Here is an 18,814-nt window from a genome sequence, read left to right on the forward strand (position 1 = left end):
TTGTGGGTAGGATGATGGAGGTTGCAGATAAAACACTTGGTAGCTCTGAACATACCTTGCCCTTTGTGCAGCAGATTATTTTTCAACAAAGTACCAAGGAATGTCAGAGAGCCATAGCACCGGTCAGGCACAAGGGACTGGATGCCTGGATAAAGGCTTGTAGAGTGATCGGGGGTCCCTTGACTAATGCAGGACTTGCAGCCGCTATGCTTTCAGCCACAAAGTCAGCCCGTGATAATAAAGGAAAAGGGTGTTTTCGCTGCGGCCAGTTGGGGCACCTTAAACGAAACTGCCCCAACGGCAGTGGGCCACCAGGAACAGCCGTGAAACCGGGCCCACGCATGCCTGGTACCTGCCCGCGCTGTAAGAAAGGCAAGCATTGGGCTAGTGAATGTCACTCTGTCAGGGATGTTAATGGTAACCCTATTCCACAGACCTATGAGACCGGGTCAAAAAATGGAATGAAGGGCCCCCGTCCCCAGGGCCCAAAAATATTTGGGGCTCTTCAGACCCCTACAGTATCACAAATTCCAATGGGGCCAGCCCAGTCGTCCGGCGGGCAACCAGCGGTTCCGCAGGGCTGGACCTCTGTGCCACCTCCGGAATGGTATTAACACCGGAGATGGGAGTGCAGATCTTGGTGGACACCTACTCTGGTGTCATTTTTGACCCATTGCTTGGAGGCCTGGGAGGCATGGGGAAAATCTGTCCGTTTAAGGACAGACAATGGCCCTGCCTACTCTTCCAAGGGTTTTCGTGCCTTTTGTGCACAATTCCAGGTCGAGCACACTTTTGGTCTGAAATGGTATGGCCCGGACCCCGTTATTCGGAGGTCCAGGGGAGCTATTTGTGTTTTTCCCCAGGATCGAGAAGTGCCTCATTGGGTCCCGAGCCGCCTGATCAGAACTGTTGAAGTCCATCATGAAAATAACCCCGCCGCTCTTCAGGATGCTGATACTGCTGATCCGGTCAAAGATGATGCCACTGCTGTTCCTGATGAAGATGGCGGTGACAATCCGGATTCGGGCGGAGCAGAGATGGGGAATACTGTCTGCCTTCCCTAAGCCGATTCCTGTTTGGCCAACACCATGATCTTGCACCTCCTCTTCTTCCTGTGCTTCTACCGCTGGTCCATTATGTGCCTCATGGAAAAGAAGTTTCTTCATCTTTCGATCTTGAGGGATTTTCTGGAGGCAAGAATCTACAAAGTTGCGAAAATAATCAGACCAGTGATGCCGTTCGTATGGTTATTATTTGTGACGGGACACTTAAGGTGGAGACTGTGGATCTGCTAGGATCTCCTTCTTTATAATTTTCCTCCTCAGGTTTTAAGTGGATGACAGAACTATTAGACATCACTGTATGGTCTCCCTCCATCATGTCAAGCTCACTCTTGTCATCCAAGGTATCTGGAAGACTGTTAACACTGCTGCTTTAGCTGCAGGCACTGATAGACATACTGGGAATAGACTGATTACTTCCAACACTATTCACTGTTCTTGTTTGCCACAATGCCACGGTTTTTCCCCGTTATTTGAAGCAGCTTCTTGTGACCCTGGGTCGACTGCTGAGTCCTTCACTGGGACGTTGCTGCTGTGTTCTGCTCGGTGCCCACTTCAATTTTGCAATCTGACACTTTTGAACTTTGCTCAAAGGATAACACACTGGTAGATTCCTTTGGAGCAACAAGCTCAGTTTGGCTGCAGGCTTCCTCAGTCCCTCTTTTCCGAGATGACCTTTTGGTGGTGGGCTTGACTTGAAGAGGTGGTTCCATGACAGCGGGAAGCCCCCCCTTTTGTTTGGGGATGTATAATCTGCCTATGGTTAAAATGCTGCCCCCGAGCTCAGACATCTCGAGATAAGGTTACAGTTCTATGAGCGTTAGCCGCTTTGGAGAATGGCGATTCACCCCAAGTATGGTTATCTGTCCTAAAAGGCCAGTAGGTTTGTTCCTTGCATAGCCTTTGCACTCTCAGGGGAAAATTCTCCATTGCACTGAGGAAGGTATGCATTTTTACTCTGAGTACTGCCTTTGCACCTCCCAGGAGTTTATTCCATTGCACGGGAGGAGTACCAGGAGTTTTAGGCCTCCTTTGATCGGTCCTCGCATCATGAGGTGAGGACCTGAACAGGAGTAAGACCTTCTCACTGGCCTACAGAGAAAAACAGAAAGGTTGAACTGCTGGGAGCCGATTTGAGTGGCTGCCATTACAAGATGGCATTTGGCCCCGGCCTTGCTTATACCATAATAAAGGTTGCAGTTCTTCCACCAGAAAACAGGATGAGTTGTTGTCATCTAGCTGCCCACACTTCCCCTGACTGGCAGGGGAACTTCCTTGTGGTCTGTAATTGACAGGGATGTTCCCCTGCTTTCTTTCCAGAAAGTGGGTCTCCAGAAAAGCAGTTAAAGTATCAAAGTATCAAAGGTTGCTAGGCAGACTCCCTATATAAGCAGCTGCAAATCAGAGCTGGGGCCCCTTGCTTTCTGCTCTCCCTATAACTAAGAGGCTCCAATAAAGCGTGATTTGAGAAGAATCCTCGTCTGGTGGCTGTTCCTTCCTGCTGGTCAGGGAGTTCACCGCACATATATTAAATATTTAATTTATAGGAGAATGAACTAAAAGACATATTGAGTTATACTATTTGATGATTATCAAAATTAGGATAATTTTCCCTCAGATAAAGATATCATTTTTATTGTGGGAGCCTAGGCAGTTTGGATGCTCACCTTACTAGACCTGGATGGAGGTGGGTGGTCCTTGGACTTCCCACAGGGCAGGGAACCCTGATTGATCTTTGGGCTGATGAGGGAGGGGGACGTTTTTGGGGGAGGGGAAGGGAAATGGGAGGCAGTGGCGGGGAAGAGACAGAAATCTTCAATAAATAAATAAATACATCATTTAAGGCAAACTTTTATGTAGACTACATAAGAAAAAAGTTAACATTTTCTTTCCTGTCTTCTTTTTGTGCTGCCTGTGACTGTTTTCAACCAGTGCACAGCAAATCATTTATTGATACCATTTTCATTTTTCTTTTTCATTTTATATACCAATCCTATTTCTCCCTCCCTTTTTCCCACTCCACCTCCCCCTATTCCACCGCCCATCCACTCCTCAGGAGGAGTAAGTCCTCCTTTAAGGAGTCAACATAACCTGACATACCAAGTTGAGGCAGGATCAAACCTTTCCTCCCTTTATCAAAGCTGAGCAAGGAATCCCACCATAGGGAATGGGATCCAAAAGCTAGTTCTTACAACTGTGATACGACCTGATCCCATTGCCAGAACCCTCTCCCCAACGAATCAAGCCACATTTAGAGGGCCTAGTTCAGTCCCATGCAGGATCCCCAGGACTATCAGTCCAGAATCCATGGGCTCTCACTAGCTCAGGTCAGCTATCTCTGTGGTTTTCCCAGTCATGATCTAGACACTTCCTCCCCTTGCTCATATGATCCCTCCTAGCTCTCTTCAGCTGAACTCTGGGAGTTCAACCCAGTACTCAGCTATGGGTTACTGCATCTGTTTTGATCAGTTACAGGGTCTATGGTGACAGAATAGTCACTAATCTGATTATAGAGGAAGGCTAGTTAAGGTACCCTTCCCACATTTGCTAGGAGTCTTAGCTAGAGTCATCTTTATTGATACCATTTTCTATATATCATATAAAATAATTCCACCAAACATTAAGTTTCAATACAAATAAGCCAGAAGGAGAAGCTTAAGATGAGACAAGCCTAATTTCCATGGCAAATTAGCTTACCTAGCATTTTAATGAATACCTGGGTTTATGTGAACTCATACAAATTAACAAATGAATGCTTATATGTAAACGCATACACATACATTAAATAAAGCCTACTTATTTAAAAATAATTTATATTTAAAGCATAATATAAAATATTTTGGGTTTTCTAAATATGAATGAGGACATATATGCCATATAAAATATATTAAAATATAAATAATATGAGAATATGCAGTTAGAATATAATTTATATAGGTGCATATATACTTGAAATATATGCATGCATATGAAATATATATATAGACTTGTGTGTATATATGTATACATAGATATATGTTTCAAAGGTAACTAAAGTAATGCATTTGGAATACACTTTAATTTAGATACACTATTATCTAACACTTTATGTTTGCAATGCTAACAAAAATGCAAATTTTACATATATATGTCTCAGAATTAAAAATTGCTATGCACATATATTTGTGATTACTATGTAAATTGTAATATTTTCTATTTCAAAAAAGTGGTCAATCCTATACTCTTTAACTCTGTTCATGAAAATTAGTACGTCTAATGTAAATTATTTTTTTTTTTTATTTTGGAAAGAGTATTAAAGCTATTTTAGATATTACTGGAAATGTACAAATTCATTACAATGAATGCTCTTATTTCATGAATTACTTTTCTGGTTAAAAGGTAAATTTTAAGAAAAAAAAATGTTTATTTTACATCTGACTACAGTTTCCCCTCTTTTCTCTCCTGACATTCCATCTGGCTCACCTTCCCTATGCTTGCCCATCCACTCCACTTCTCTTTTTCCTCAGAAAAGGGCAGGCCTCGAGCAAATATCAACCAAAGTGACACATCAAGTTGCAGTAAGACTAACCACCTCCCCCTTTATTAAGGCTGAAGAAGGCAAGCTAGTATGAGGATTAGTGTCCCAAAAGACCTCTGCTCACAATGTTAGTAGATCAAACTATACAACTGTCATAAATATGGAGAGGATCATGGCAAGGGTCTCAGGCTGGACCAGTCATCGGTTGGTCACTCCCTCAATCTCTGCTCAGCCCTTACCCTGGAACACCCTACAGGAATTTCAGGAGGTAGGACAAAGTTTATATGCCTGTGTTGGAGTCCTAGTCCTTTTACTAGAAGTCCTTCCTGATCAGATGGCCAACTCAGGCCATGTATCTACTATTGTGATGAGTCTTTGATGGGGTCATCCTTGTAGATTCTTAGGAGTTATCTTTGCTCCAAGTTTCTAGTTGATCTCAAAATGGCATCTCTTTTAGTACATTCCCCCTCCATCCCTCCCCAGCCTGATCTCTCATATTCCCATTCCCACCCTCTCTGAGTCCACCCATGAAATCTCTTCTATTTCCTACTACAGAGAGATCCAAGCATTAACCCTTGAGCATTCCTTCCTTGCTGTCTAACCTCTCTGAGGCTGTAGATAATAGCATGGTTACTCTTTACATTACAGCTAATAACCAGTTTTAAGCGAGTACATACCAATGTTGTCTTTCTGGGTCTGGGTTATCTCACCCAGGATGTTTTTTTTTTTTTCTAGTCCCATCCATTCACCAGCAATTTTCATGATGTCACTACCTGAGTAATAGGCCATTGTGTAACTGTAACATATTTTCTTTGTCCATTCTTAGATTGAGGGACATCTAAGTTGTTACCAAGTTCTAGTTATTACAAACAAAGCCTCTATTATGTAGTTGGGCACCAGACCTGGTGGTGTGATTGAGCAATATTTTGCCCAAGAGTAGTTTAGATCGATCTTGAGGTAGATCAATCCCCAATTCTCTGAGAAAATGCCATATTGATTTCCAAAATGGATGTATAAGTTTGCACTTCCACTGGCAATTAGGGAGTGTTCCCCTTACTGTACAGTCTTGCTAGCATAAGCTGTCATTTGTGTTTTTTTTTTATCTTAGTCATCCTTATTGGAATCTAAAAGTTGTTTTCATTTGCATTTTTCTGATGGCTAAGAATATTGAACATTTCTTTTTTTAAATTTCTTTTTATTTATTTCTTTTATTTTTTTTTAAATATTTCCGCCTGTAATTGGGAGGCCACAGCCTTGTGGAGAGTCACAGATTAATAAAAATAGGTTAATTTAAGATGTAAGTGCTACCTAGAAATGTGCTTGATCTATGACCAAACAGTGTTCATATATATATATAAAATACCGCCTCCTCCCTGTTTCCCATTCCCCCCCTCCACCCACACATCTTCCCCTCTTCCCACTTCCCTACCTCTCTCCCCCCCACTCCATTCCCCCTCCCTCTCAAGAATGATGAGCAGTCCAGGTTCCCTGCCCTGCAGGAAGTCCAAGGTCCTCCCACTTCTATCCAGGACCAGGAAGGTGAGCATCCAAACGGGCTAGGCTCCCACAAAGCCAGTTCATGTATTAGGATTGAAACCTAGTGTCATTGTCCTTGGCTTCTCATCAGCCTTCATTGTCTGCCACGTTCAGGGAATCCGGTTTCATCCCATGCTTTTCAGCCCCAGTCCCGCTGGCCTTGGTGAGCTCCTAATAGATCAGATCCATTGTCACAGCGGGTGGGTGTACCTCTCGTGGACCTGACTTCCTTGCTCATGTTCTCCCTCCTTCTGCTCCTCATTTGGGTCTTAAGAGCTTAGTCCGGTGCTCCAATTTGGGTCTCTGTCTCTAACTCGATCCATCGCCAGATGAAGGTTCTAAGGTGATATGTAAAATGTTTATCAGTATGGATATAGTGTAGGGTCATTTCAGATTCCTTCTGCTCAGATGCTCAAGGTACTCGCTGAGGACATCTCCCTGGACACCTGCGAGCCCCTCTAGATTGAAGTCTCTTGCCAATCCTAAGATGGCTCCCTTAATTAGGATATATATTTCTCTGCTCCCGTGTCCAGCCTTCCATTATCCCAAACATCCCATTCCCCCAAGCTCCCCCCAATCTCCCCTTCTCACGTTTCTCACCCCATTTCCCCTTGGCCCCATGCCACCTCATCCCAAGTTCCCAGTTTTTGCCCATCAATCTTGTCTACTTTCCATATCCAGGCGGGTGACTATATGTTTTCCTTTGGGTTCACCTTCTTATTTAGCTTCTCTAGGATCACAAATTATATGCTCAATGTCTTTTATTTATGGCTAGAAACCAATTATGAGTCAGTACATCCCATGTTCATCTTTTTGGGGCTGGGATACCTCACTCAGGATAGTGTTTTCTATTCCCATCCATTTGCATGCAAAATTCGCGAAGTCATTGTTTGTTACCGCTGAGTAGTACTCCTCAATAAAATAATGGCAAACCAAATCCAAGAACATATTAGAAAAATTATCCATTATGATCAAGTAGGCTTCATCCCAGAGATGCAGGGCTGATTCAACATACGAAAATCTATCAATGTAATCCATCATATAAATAAGCTGAAAGAAAAAAAACATATGATCATTTCATTAGATGCTGAAAAAGCATTTGACAAAATTCAACATCCCTTTATGATAAAAGTCTTGGAGAGACTAGGGATACAAGGGTCATACCTAAATATAATAAAAGCCATTTACAGCAAGCCAAGAGCTAACATCAAACTAAACGGAGAGAAACTCAAAGCCATCCCACTAAAATCAGGAACACAACAAGGCTGTCCATTCTCACCATACCTTTTCAATATAGTGCTTGAAGTTCTAGCAATAGCATTAAGACAACATAAGGGGATCAAAGGGATTCGAATTGGAAAGGAAGAAGTTAAACTTTCATTATTTGCAGATGATATGATAGTGTACATGAGTGACCCCAAAAACTCCAGTAAAGAACTCTTATAGCTGATAAACACCTTTAGTAGCGTGGCAGGATACAAGATCAATTCCAAAAAATCAGTCGCCCTCTTATACACAAAGGATATGGAAGCAGAGAGGGAAATCAGAGAAACATCACCTTTCACGATAGCCACAAACAGCATAAAATATCTTGGGGTAACTCTAACCAAGGAAGTGAAAGAACTATTTGACAAGAAATTTAAGACATTGAAGAAAGAAATTGAAGAGGATACCAGAAAATGGAAGGATCTCCCTTGCTCTTGCATTGGGAGGATCAACATAATAAAAATGGCAATTCTACCAAAGGCAACTTATAGATTCAATGCAATCCCCCATTAAAATCCCATCGAAATTCTTCACAGATCTTGAGAGGACATTAATCAACTTTATATGGAAAAACCAAAACCCCAGGATAGCCAAAACAATCTTATACAATAAAGGAACTTCTGGAGGCATTACCATCCCTGACTGGAAACTCTATTACAGAGCTTCAGTATTGAAAACAGCTTGGTATTGGCATAAAAACAGAGAAGTCAATGAATGGAATAGAGTAGAAGAACCAGATTTTAACCCACAAACCTATGAACACCTGATTTTTGATAAATGAACATTTTTTAAGTGTTTCACGGCCATTTGTGATCTCTCTGTTGAGAATTCTGTTTAGATTTATACCCATTTTAATTGGATTATTTGGGTGTTTGATGTACAGTTTCTTGAGTTCTTTATATAATTTGGAAACCAGCCTTCAGTCAGAAGCAGGGTTGGTGAAGTTCTTTTTCCATTCTGTAGGTTGATGTTTTGGACTATTAAAGGTTATCCTTGGCCTTACAGAAGCTTTTCCATTTCATGAGTTACCATTTATTAATTGTTGATCATATTGTCTGAGCTCTGATACTGTACTCAGGTAGTTGTCTATTGTACCAATGCATTTAAGGCCATTTATCATTCCCCTCTATCAGTTTCAATATATCTGGACTAATGTTGATGTCTTTTATCCACTTAGACATGAATTCTGTGCAAGTTGTTATATATGTATCTATTTGTATTCAACTAAATACCTGCATCAAGACCAGCATCAATTGTTGAAAATTTTTCATTGTATAATTTTTCTTCTTAATAAAAAAATTAACTGTACTTAAGTGTGTGGGTTTATGTCTGTGATTTTCATTTGATTCCATTGATGAACCTGTTTTTACTAAAAGACCATTCATTTTTTGTTACTTTAGCTTTGTAGTAGAGCTTGAAATCAGGGAAAATACCTCTGGAATTTCTCTTATTGTACAATATCACTTCAGCTATCATGGGAATTTTGTTTTCCCATGGGATGTTCAGTTTTTTTTTCCATATGAAATTTTGCATTATTCTTTCAAGGTCTTTAAAGAATAGTTTTGGGATTTTAATTGGGATTTCATTGACTCTATAGATTGCTTTTGGTAAGATGTACATTTTACAACTATCTATGAACGTGTGAGATCTTCCCATCTTCTGATCTTCTCTAATTTTATTCTTCAAAGACTTGGGGATATTGTCATGCACCTCTTTCACTTGCTTGCTTAGAGATACCCCATGATATTTTATATTGTTTATGGTTAATATGATAGGTATTGTTTCCCTTATTTCTTTCTCATCCCTTTTATCATTTGTATATAAGAGGGTTACCAATTTTTTGAGTTAATCTTGTGCCCAAACACTTCACCAAAGGAATTTATCAGCAGTTGAAGTTCCCAGGTTAATATTTTGGGGATCATCACATCATCTCTGAATAATTATACTTTGATTCATTTCTTTCCAATTTGTATCCCCTTGATTTCCTTTAGTTGTTTTATTGCTCTTGCTATAACTTCAAGTATTATAGAGAGAGAGTGGCCAGTCTTGATTTATTTCTGGTGTAGTGTAATAGCTTTGCATTTCTCTCTCTTTAATTAGAGCTCAGCTTTTGTCCTGCTGAATGTTGATTTTATTATGTTTAGGTATTTTCCTTCTATCCCTGATCTCTCTAAGATTTTTGTCTTGAATGGTGTTGGATTTTGTCAAAATATTTTTCAGCATATAATGAGATGGTCGTGTGGTTTTTCTTTCAACAATTTGTTCATATGGTGGATTACATTGACAGATGTTTTTGTATGTTGGACTATCCTTGCATCTCTAGAATAAAGTCTACTTGATTATGATGAATGACCTTTTTAATGTGTTCTTGGTTTCAGTCTCCCAGTATTTTACTGAGTATGTTTACATCAATGTTCATGCATTGTAATTCTCTCTTTGTTGAGTCTTTGTTTGATATGTGTATTAGGGAGACTGTGGCCTCATAAAATAATTTTTGCAGTGTTTCTTGTATTTCTATTTTGTGGAATAATTAGAGGGACATTGATATTAGCTACTCTTTGAAGGTCTTGTATAACTATGTGCTAAAACCATTTGGTCCTAGACTTTTTTGAGTGTGTGTGTGGGGGGGGGGGATAATGACAACTTCTGTTTCCTTGGGGCTTTTAGGTCTATTTAAATCTGACCTTGTTTAACTTTGATAAGTGGTATCAAAAAATTGCCCATTTCTTTTAGACTTTTCAATTTTTTGGAGTACAGGTTTTTGAAGTACTACCTAATGATTCTTTGGGTTTCCTTGCTGTCTGTTGTTATGCCTTTCTTTTGGCTTTGATTCTGTTAATTTAGATATTTTCCCTCTGCCTTTTAGTTAGTTTGAATAAGGGTTTGTCCATCATGTTGATTTTCTAAAAAAAAAAAAAAAAAAAAAAAAACACTTGTTTCTGTGATTCTATTTTTCTCTTTGCTTCTATTTTATTGATTCCAGTCCTCGCTTTGATTATTTCGTGTTGTCTAATCCTCATGGGTGTGTTTGCTGCCTTTTTGTTCTAGGGCTTTCAGCTATATTGTTAAGTTGTTGGTATGAGATCTCTCTAATTTCTTTATGAAAGCACGTAATGTTGTGAACTTTCCTCTTAACACAATTTCGTAGTTTCCCAAAAGGTTGAGTATGTTGTGCATTAATTTTCATTGTATTCTAGGAAGTCTCTAATTTCTTTAATTTTTCCTAGACCCAGTAGTAATTCAGTGGAGAGTTGTTCAGTTTCTATAAATTTGTAGGCTTTCTGTTTTTTGTTGTTGTTCAAATACAGCTTTAATCCATGGTGGTCTGACAAGGTCTAGGGATTATTTCAATTTTCTTTTATCTAATAAGACTTTCTTTATGACCAAGTGTATTTTGAATTTTAGCGACAGTTCCATAAGTTGCTTTGAAAGAATATTCTTTTATTTTTGGGTGAAATGTTCTGTAGATATCTATTAGGTTAATTTGAATCATATTTTTAGGTCCATTGTTTCTCTGTTTAGTTTCTCTCTGGATCATCTGTACATTGATGAAAGCTGCATATTTAAATCTCTATTAGTCATATTTGGACCTTCCACAAAGCAATGTGCCTTATCCTCTCTGAATATTGAAAGGGATGGGGTAGGAGGGTGTATGAAGAGAATGGGAGGAGGGGAGGGAGGGAGAACTTGGATTAGTATTTTTTAAAAATATAAAGTTTTAAAAAGTAATCTCTATTAGTTCAGCGTTCATTGTGTGATTTAACCTTTAGTAATATTTCTTTTACAAATAGGATCACCCATGCATTTGGGTCATAGGATTCACTTTTGTTTGATAAGTCTGCAGTGTCCTCCATCTCTTTGGATTAATTTGGTTTGAAGTCTGTTTTATTTTCTGCCAGGATAGCTATACTATACCAGCTTGCATGTTAGTCCATTTGATTGGAAAATCTTTTTCCAAACCTTTACTCTGAGCTAATGTCTATCTTTGATGCTGAGGTGGCTTTCTTGTATATAGAAAAATGATGGGTCCTCTTTTAATATTCATTCTGCTAGTCTATATCCTTTTATTGATGAATTTATATTAATGACCAGTGATTGTGGGTTCATGTTATTTGATGTTACTGTTGGTGTTTGTGGTTGTATGTGTGTGTTTATGTGTGTACATGTGTTGCTTTTGTTGTTGTAGTGGGTGTGTATGTTTCCCATTTTTGGCTTTTGCTGTTGTGGGATTACCTATTGCCTGTACTGTCATTCCAGGCCCCTTCAACTTTTAGGGTCTCTGTTGAAAAGTAAGGTGTAATTCTAATTGGGCTGCATTTATAAGTCACTTGACCTTTTTCTCCTGCACAGTTTAATATTTTTAATTGTTCTGGATGTTTAATATTTTGATTATTACATGGCATGGTGATTTCTTTTCGGATCATAATTATTTGGTTGTCTGTAAGCTTCTTTTACATTTACAGGCTTATGCTTTAGGTTATGAATTTTTTTGTGATTTTGTTAAATATATTCTCTTGGTTTTTGAACTAGGATTCTTCTACTTCTATTCTTGTCATTGTTAGTTTTTTTTTAATAGTGTCCCAGAATGCTGGATGTTTTGGGTTAGGAAGTTTTTAATTTAACATTTCTAGCTTATCTTCAACTCTCTTTTCCATCTCTTATATTATGCTGGTAATACTTTCATCTAAAGTTCCTGTTGGCTTGACCAAATTTTCTGTTTCTAGATATTCCCTCAGTTCTTTGCCTATGTTTCTTGTTTTCTTTATTGCTTCTATTTCTATTTTTAAACAGTTACCATCACCTGTTTTTTTTTCTTTCTTTTCTTATTTTTTCTTCCCTTGGTTTTCCTGGCATTCTTTATTGATTTATCCAATTTTTTTTGCTTGTCTTTTCCTCAGTTTCCTTTAAGATTGTTTTCTTTTAATTTTCTCTTTAAGAATTTCTCTCATCTTCATAAAGTTAGTTTTGGAATGATGGGGGGGTCTCCCTATTATAGGATATCTGTGATATGGTGGTACCATATTAACTTGACTACTGTTGATATGTTTTCACAATGGCATTTAGGCATCTATTTTTAGGATGATTATAAGTTTAGGTGTTAATCCTTGAGTTTGTTTTGATTGAGGTGTATTTTGTTTCTTGGTTTCTATTTCTTTTTTTTTTTTTTTTTTTTTTGTCTTCTGGTCCTTGTGACCTGGATTTCTAGTGGCTAGTGTGACTTCAATCTAGTAGGGAATCTCTGCCAAGTTGGGAGCTGGCCTTCTAGTGGTTAGCTTGACCTTTGGTGCAGCAGCTCTTTTCTTCTGATAGGGCCTTTTTTTCTGACTAGTATTGCACCTGTTCTTCTGACTGGTGTTGCTTGCATGAGAGCAGTGGGATTCTGTCAGAGTTGAAGGCTGGGCCCAACACAGGTGCTGGTGAGGAGGTGCAAGGTTGTATCTTTGGGAAAAGAATCTGGGGAGTGGGACAGTTTGGTTGACAGTAAGGGTATGCACTTGCTTTTGAGACTGGTGTGGACTATACTTCAGCCAATAAAGTCTGCTGGAGTTTGGGGGAGGCACTGACCATGGGAAAGAGGATGACATGGGAGGTCTTGGGCTATATAATGGGCTTTGAGAGAACCGAATCCAGAGAGTGGGGCAGTCCAGTTGAGAGGCAGGTCACTCATCTTGTGTGGTCTGCACACACACAATGTGATTCTACAAGATTTGGGGTAAATGTAACTTTCAAAGCAACTTGTGCTTTTAAATGTTTTGCTTTCTTGTCAAGAAAAGAATAATATAAAATCATGATGTGTTGGTTTTGTTTCTGAAGCCTAAATTGAGTGGATAAAACCTACTTAACATGAAAAACTTTTCTATCCAGATGCTTTCATTTTTAAACCTCATTATGTTTCTCTGAAAGAAAGAATAATTTATAAAAAAAATCAACATGAAATTAAATTCACTCATTTCCTGCTCATGTGAATATGAAAGCACTCATGATAAAATTGGAATAAAATAAATTAGTGAGTGGAATATTTTCTATAATTTTTAACTTAAATTCTAAAAGAAAACTTGGATACTACTGAAAGATGATGAATTTTAGTTCATTTGTTTCAAAATAAGTGACAGTTTTAAGATATCTTTGAGTGAAACAAACAAAACCTAATTTCTCTTTGCGATTACATATTGGAAACTACAAAGGAAAACATCAAGGTTTCCTCATGGAATTTTTATAATAGTTATAGCAAGTTCTGAAATTAAAAAAAAAACAAATATTACTGCCTTTTTTAGTTCTGAACATGTTAAAGACTTCTAATTTCATTTAAAGAAACAAATTGAAAACAAAGTTCTGACACTGTCTGAAACCATCACAACACAGAAAAGAGTTAGAATTCACTTCCTGATCCCACCCTGCCCCAAAGCCTGCCTTTTCACCTGTAAGGTCCTTGGAACCCTGCAACAAAGCCTGCTTCAGTGCTGAGGGGATATGAGAGGTGAGTCAATGCTCACAAGTCCAGACAGCCACACACCCCATTTACCAGGACCTTACCAGTGAGCCAGAACCTAGGGGCCCCTCCACAATTTCCTAGCTTTTCTTGCTAGTCAGCTGGGAGTGTGAACCTACCCTGACCAGAAGCCCACCTTTTTCACATGTGAGGTCCTTGGAATCCTGCAACACAAACTGCTCTAGTGCCAAAGACATTTAAGAAAGATCAGACCAAGAAAACCCCCAAGTACTCAGTCAGCAAGAGCAAAGATTGGACCAAGACACCAAGACTCTGATGGCCTCATTTGAAGGAAGAGATGGGTAGGTGCCAATGAAATAATTCCTCCAACATCCTGAAAAGCAACATGGTAACACCAGAATACAGAGAACACACAATAGGAAAACTCAAAAATCCTAACCCATAAGAAGTAGAATAAAAATGACTATAAACATAACCTTATGAAAATGATGGAGACCTTTAAATAGGAAGTGAAAAACTCTTTTAAACAAATGGAAGAGAAGACAAACAAAAAGTTAGAAGAAATTAATAAATCCCACAAAGATACCCAAGACAAAGAAGAAAAAGCAATCAAACAGGTAAGGAAACATTTAAAGATGTGAAGAATAAAATGGAGGTAATAAAGAAAACATAAACCAAGGGAACTCGGGATATCAAAAATCTGGGTAAATGAACAGCAACTACAGAGACAAGTATAATTAACAGAATACAAGAGATAGAAGAATCTAAGACACTGAAGATACTATAGAGGAAATAGACTCATTGATCTAAGAAAACATTAAATCCAACAAATTCTTAACACAAAACCTCCAAGAAATTTGGAACACCATGAAAAGACCTAACCTAAGAATAATAGGGGTAGAAGAAGGAGAACTCCAGCTCAAAGGCCCAGAAAATATATTCAACAAAATTGTAGAAGAAAACTTTCCCAAACTAAAGAAGGATATACCTGTGAAAGTACAAGAAACTTAAAGAACATCAAATAAACTGGATAAAAATATTCCCCCATATAATAATCAAAATACAAACCATAAAGAATAAAGAAAGAATATTAAGAGCTGCAAAGGAAAAAGGTCAAGTAACTTATAAAGGTAAACCTATCAGAATTACACCTGACTTCTCAATGGAAACCATGAAAATCAGAAGGTCTTGGATAGATGTGTTGTAGACACTAAGAGACCATAGATGCAAGCCCTAACTACTATACCAAGCAAAGCTTTCTTTCACGATTGATGAAGAAAACAAGACATTCCCTGACAAGAACAGATTTAAACAATACATATCCACAATCTCATCATTACAGAAAATACTAGAAGGAAAACCTCAACCCAATGAAGCTAACAACACCCACAATAAAACAGACCATCTGATAACCTCCACTAGCACAACTCCAAAAAGGGAAACACACAAACACTACCACCAAAAAATAACCAGAGTTAGCAACCATTGGTCATTAATATTGCCTAATATCAATGGACTCAATTCACCTATAAAAAGCCACAGGTTAAGAGATTGGAAAAAAAAACCCAGGATCCAGCATTAGGCTGCTTACAAGGAACACACCTCAACCTCAAAGACAGGCACTACCTCAGTGTAAAAAGTTGGGAAAAGGTTTTCAGGTTTTCCAATCAAATTTACCTAAAAATCAAGTGGGTGTATCTATCCTAATATCTAACAAAATTGGTTTCAAAGTAAAATCAATCAGAAGAGATGGAGAACAACACTTTATACTCAGAAAAGGAAAAATTCATCAAGATAAAGTCTCAACCCTGAATATCTATGTCTCTAATATAAAAGCAACCACATATATAAAAGAAACATTACTAGAACTCAAATCACACATCAAATCGCACACACTAATAATAGGAGATTTCAACACTTCTCTCTCAGCATGACAGAACAACCAGAGAGAAACTTAACAGAGAAATAAGAGGACTAACAGGTGTAATGAATCAAATGGACCTAAAAGACATCTATAGAACATTCCACTCAAATAGGAAAGAATATATCTTCTTCTCAGCACCACATGGAACCTTCTCGAAAATCAATCACATACTCAGTAACAAAGCGAACATCCACAGATACAAAAAAATTGGAGTAACCACCTGTATCTCATTGGATTATCATGGAATAAAGTTAGAATTTAACAACTGTACAACTCCCAGAAAGCCTAGAAACGCATGGAAACTGAACAGTCGACTACTAAACCATCCCTGGGACAAAGAAGAAATAAAGAAAGAAATTAAAGTCTTCCTTGAAATCAACGAAAATGAAGACACAACATACCCAAACCTTTGGGACACTATGAAAGTAGTGCTAAGAGGAAAGTTCATAGCACTAAGTGCCCACATAAAGAAAACAGAGAAAGCTCACATTAGAGACTTAACAGCACACCTGAAAGCTATTGAAAAAATGGAAGCAGACCCATCCAGGAGGAGTAGATGACTGAAATAATCAAACTGAGGCTTGAAATCAACAAAATAGAAACAAAGAAAACAATACAAAGAATCAACGAAACAAAGAGCTGGCTCTTTGAAAAAATCAACAAGACTGACAAACCCTTATCCAAACTAATCAAAAGGCAGAGAGAGAATGTCCAAATTAACAAAATCAGAAATGAAAAGGGAACATAACAACAGACACTGAGGAATTTCAGAGGACCATTAGTTCTTAGTACAAAAGCCTTTACTCCAAAAAATTTAAAAATGTAAAAAAATTGACAACTTTTAAAAAAGATACATATACCAAAATTAAATCAAGACCAGGTGAGCAATTTAAATAGACTAATAACTCAGGAGGAAATAGAAGTTGTCATCAACAACCTCCCAACCAAAAAAAAAAACAAAAAATTCTACCAAAACTTCCAAGAAGAGCTAATACCTATACTACTCAATGTATTCCACATAACAGAAACAGAGGGGTCATTGGCAAATGCTTTTTTATGAAGCTGCAGTTACCCTGATATCAAAACCGCACAAAGACACAACCAAGAAAGAGAATTATAAACCAATCTCACTCCTGAGTATTGATGCAAAAATTTTCAATAAAATGCTAGCAAACCAAATACAAGAACATATCAAAAAATATTATCCAGTATGATCAAGTAGGCTTCATCCCAGAGATGCAGGGCTGGTTCAACATACGAAAATCTATCAATGTAATCCATCATATAAACAAACTGAAAAAAAAAAAACCATAAGATCATTTCATTAGATGTGGAAAAAACATCTGACAAAATTCAACACCCCTTTATAGTAAAGGTATTGGAGAGATTAGGTATACAAGGACCATATGTACAGGGCAGGGAACCCTGATTGCTCTTTGGGCTGACGAGGGAGGGGGACTTGATTGGGGGAGGGGAGGGAAAGGGGAGACCTCGGTGGGGAAGAGACAGAAATCTTTAATTAATTAATAAAGAAATACATAAATTAAAAAAAGAAAAACAAACAACTAAAATTCACCATAAAAAAGATTGTTTTTATTTGCATAGATATTAAGAAATGAAATTAAAAGCTTTCTCATAATTGTCTTTACCATGAAAAAAAAAAGCAATATACAGCAAGCCGCCAGCTAACATCAAATTAAATGGAGAGAAACTCAAAGCAATTTTACTAAAATTAGGAACAAGACAAGGTTGTCCACTCTCTTCATATCTCTTCAACATAGTGCTTAAAGTTCTAGCAATAGCAATAAGATAACATAAGGAGATCAAGAGGATTTGAATTGGAAAGGAAGAACTCAAACTTTCGTTATTTGCCGAAGATATGATAGTGTACATAAGTGACCCCAAAAACTCTACCAGAGAACTCCTACAGATGATAAACAACTTCAGTAATGTGGCAGGATACAAGTTCAACTAAAAAAAAAATCATTAGCCTTCCTATACACAAAAGATAAAAAAGCTGAGAGGGAAATTAGAGAAACATCACCTTTTACAGTAGCTATAAATAGCACAAAGTATCTCTGGGTAACACTAACCAAGGAAGTGAAAGTCCTATTTGACAAGAACTTTACGTCTTTGGAGAAAGAAATTAAGAGGATACCAGAAAATGGAAAGATCTCCCATGCTCTTGGATTGGTAACATCAACATAGTAAAAATGGCAATCCTACCAAAGGTAATCTATAGGGTCAATGAAATCCACATCAAAATCTCAACAAAATTTTTCACAGAACTTGAGAGAACAATAACCAACTTTATATGGAAAAACAACAACAACAACAACAAAAAACAGGATAGCCAAAACAATATAGAATAAAGGAACTTCTGGAGGCATTACCATCCTTGACATGAAACTTTATTACAGATCTACAGTAATGAAAACAGCTTTGTATTGGTATAAAAACAGAAACATTGACCAATGAAATAGAATTGAAGACCCAGATATTAATCCACACACCTGTGAGCACCTGATTTTTTGACAAAGAAGCTAAAATTATAAAATGGAAGAAAGAAAGCATCTTCAACAAATGGTGCTGGCCTAACTAGATGTCAACCTGTAGACTAATGAAAATAGATCCATAGCTATCACCATGCACAAAATTCAAGTCCAAATGGATTAAAGACCTCAATATAAATCTGATCCACAATAAACCTGATAGAAGAGAAAGTGGGAAGTAGCCTGCAATGCATGGGCACAGGAGACTACTTCCTATGTATAACCCCAGTAGCACAGACAATTAAGAGCAACAATGAATAACTGGAACCTCCTGAAACTGAGAAGCTTCTGTAAAGCAAAAGACACGGTCAATAAAACAAAAAAGCAGCCTTCTGAATGGGATAAGATCTTCATCAACACTACATCAGACAAAGAACTGATCTCTAGTATATAGAAAGAACTCAAGAAACTAGACATTGCAATTCTAAATAACCCAGTTAAAAAATGCAGTACTGAATTAACAGAGAATTCTCAACAGAAGAATTTCAAATGGTCAAAAGATACTTA

The sequence above is a fragment of the Alexandromys fortis genome, unplaced genomic scaffold (assembly GCF_014885135.2).
Source record: "Alexandromys fortis isolate MF-2015 unplaced genomic scaffold, M_Fortis_MF-2015_v1.1 scaffold_34, whole genome shotgun sequence".
NCBI lineage: Eukaryota > Metazoa > Chordata > Mammalia > Rodentia > Cricetidae > Alexandromys > Alexandromys fortis.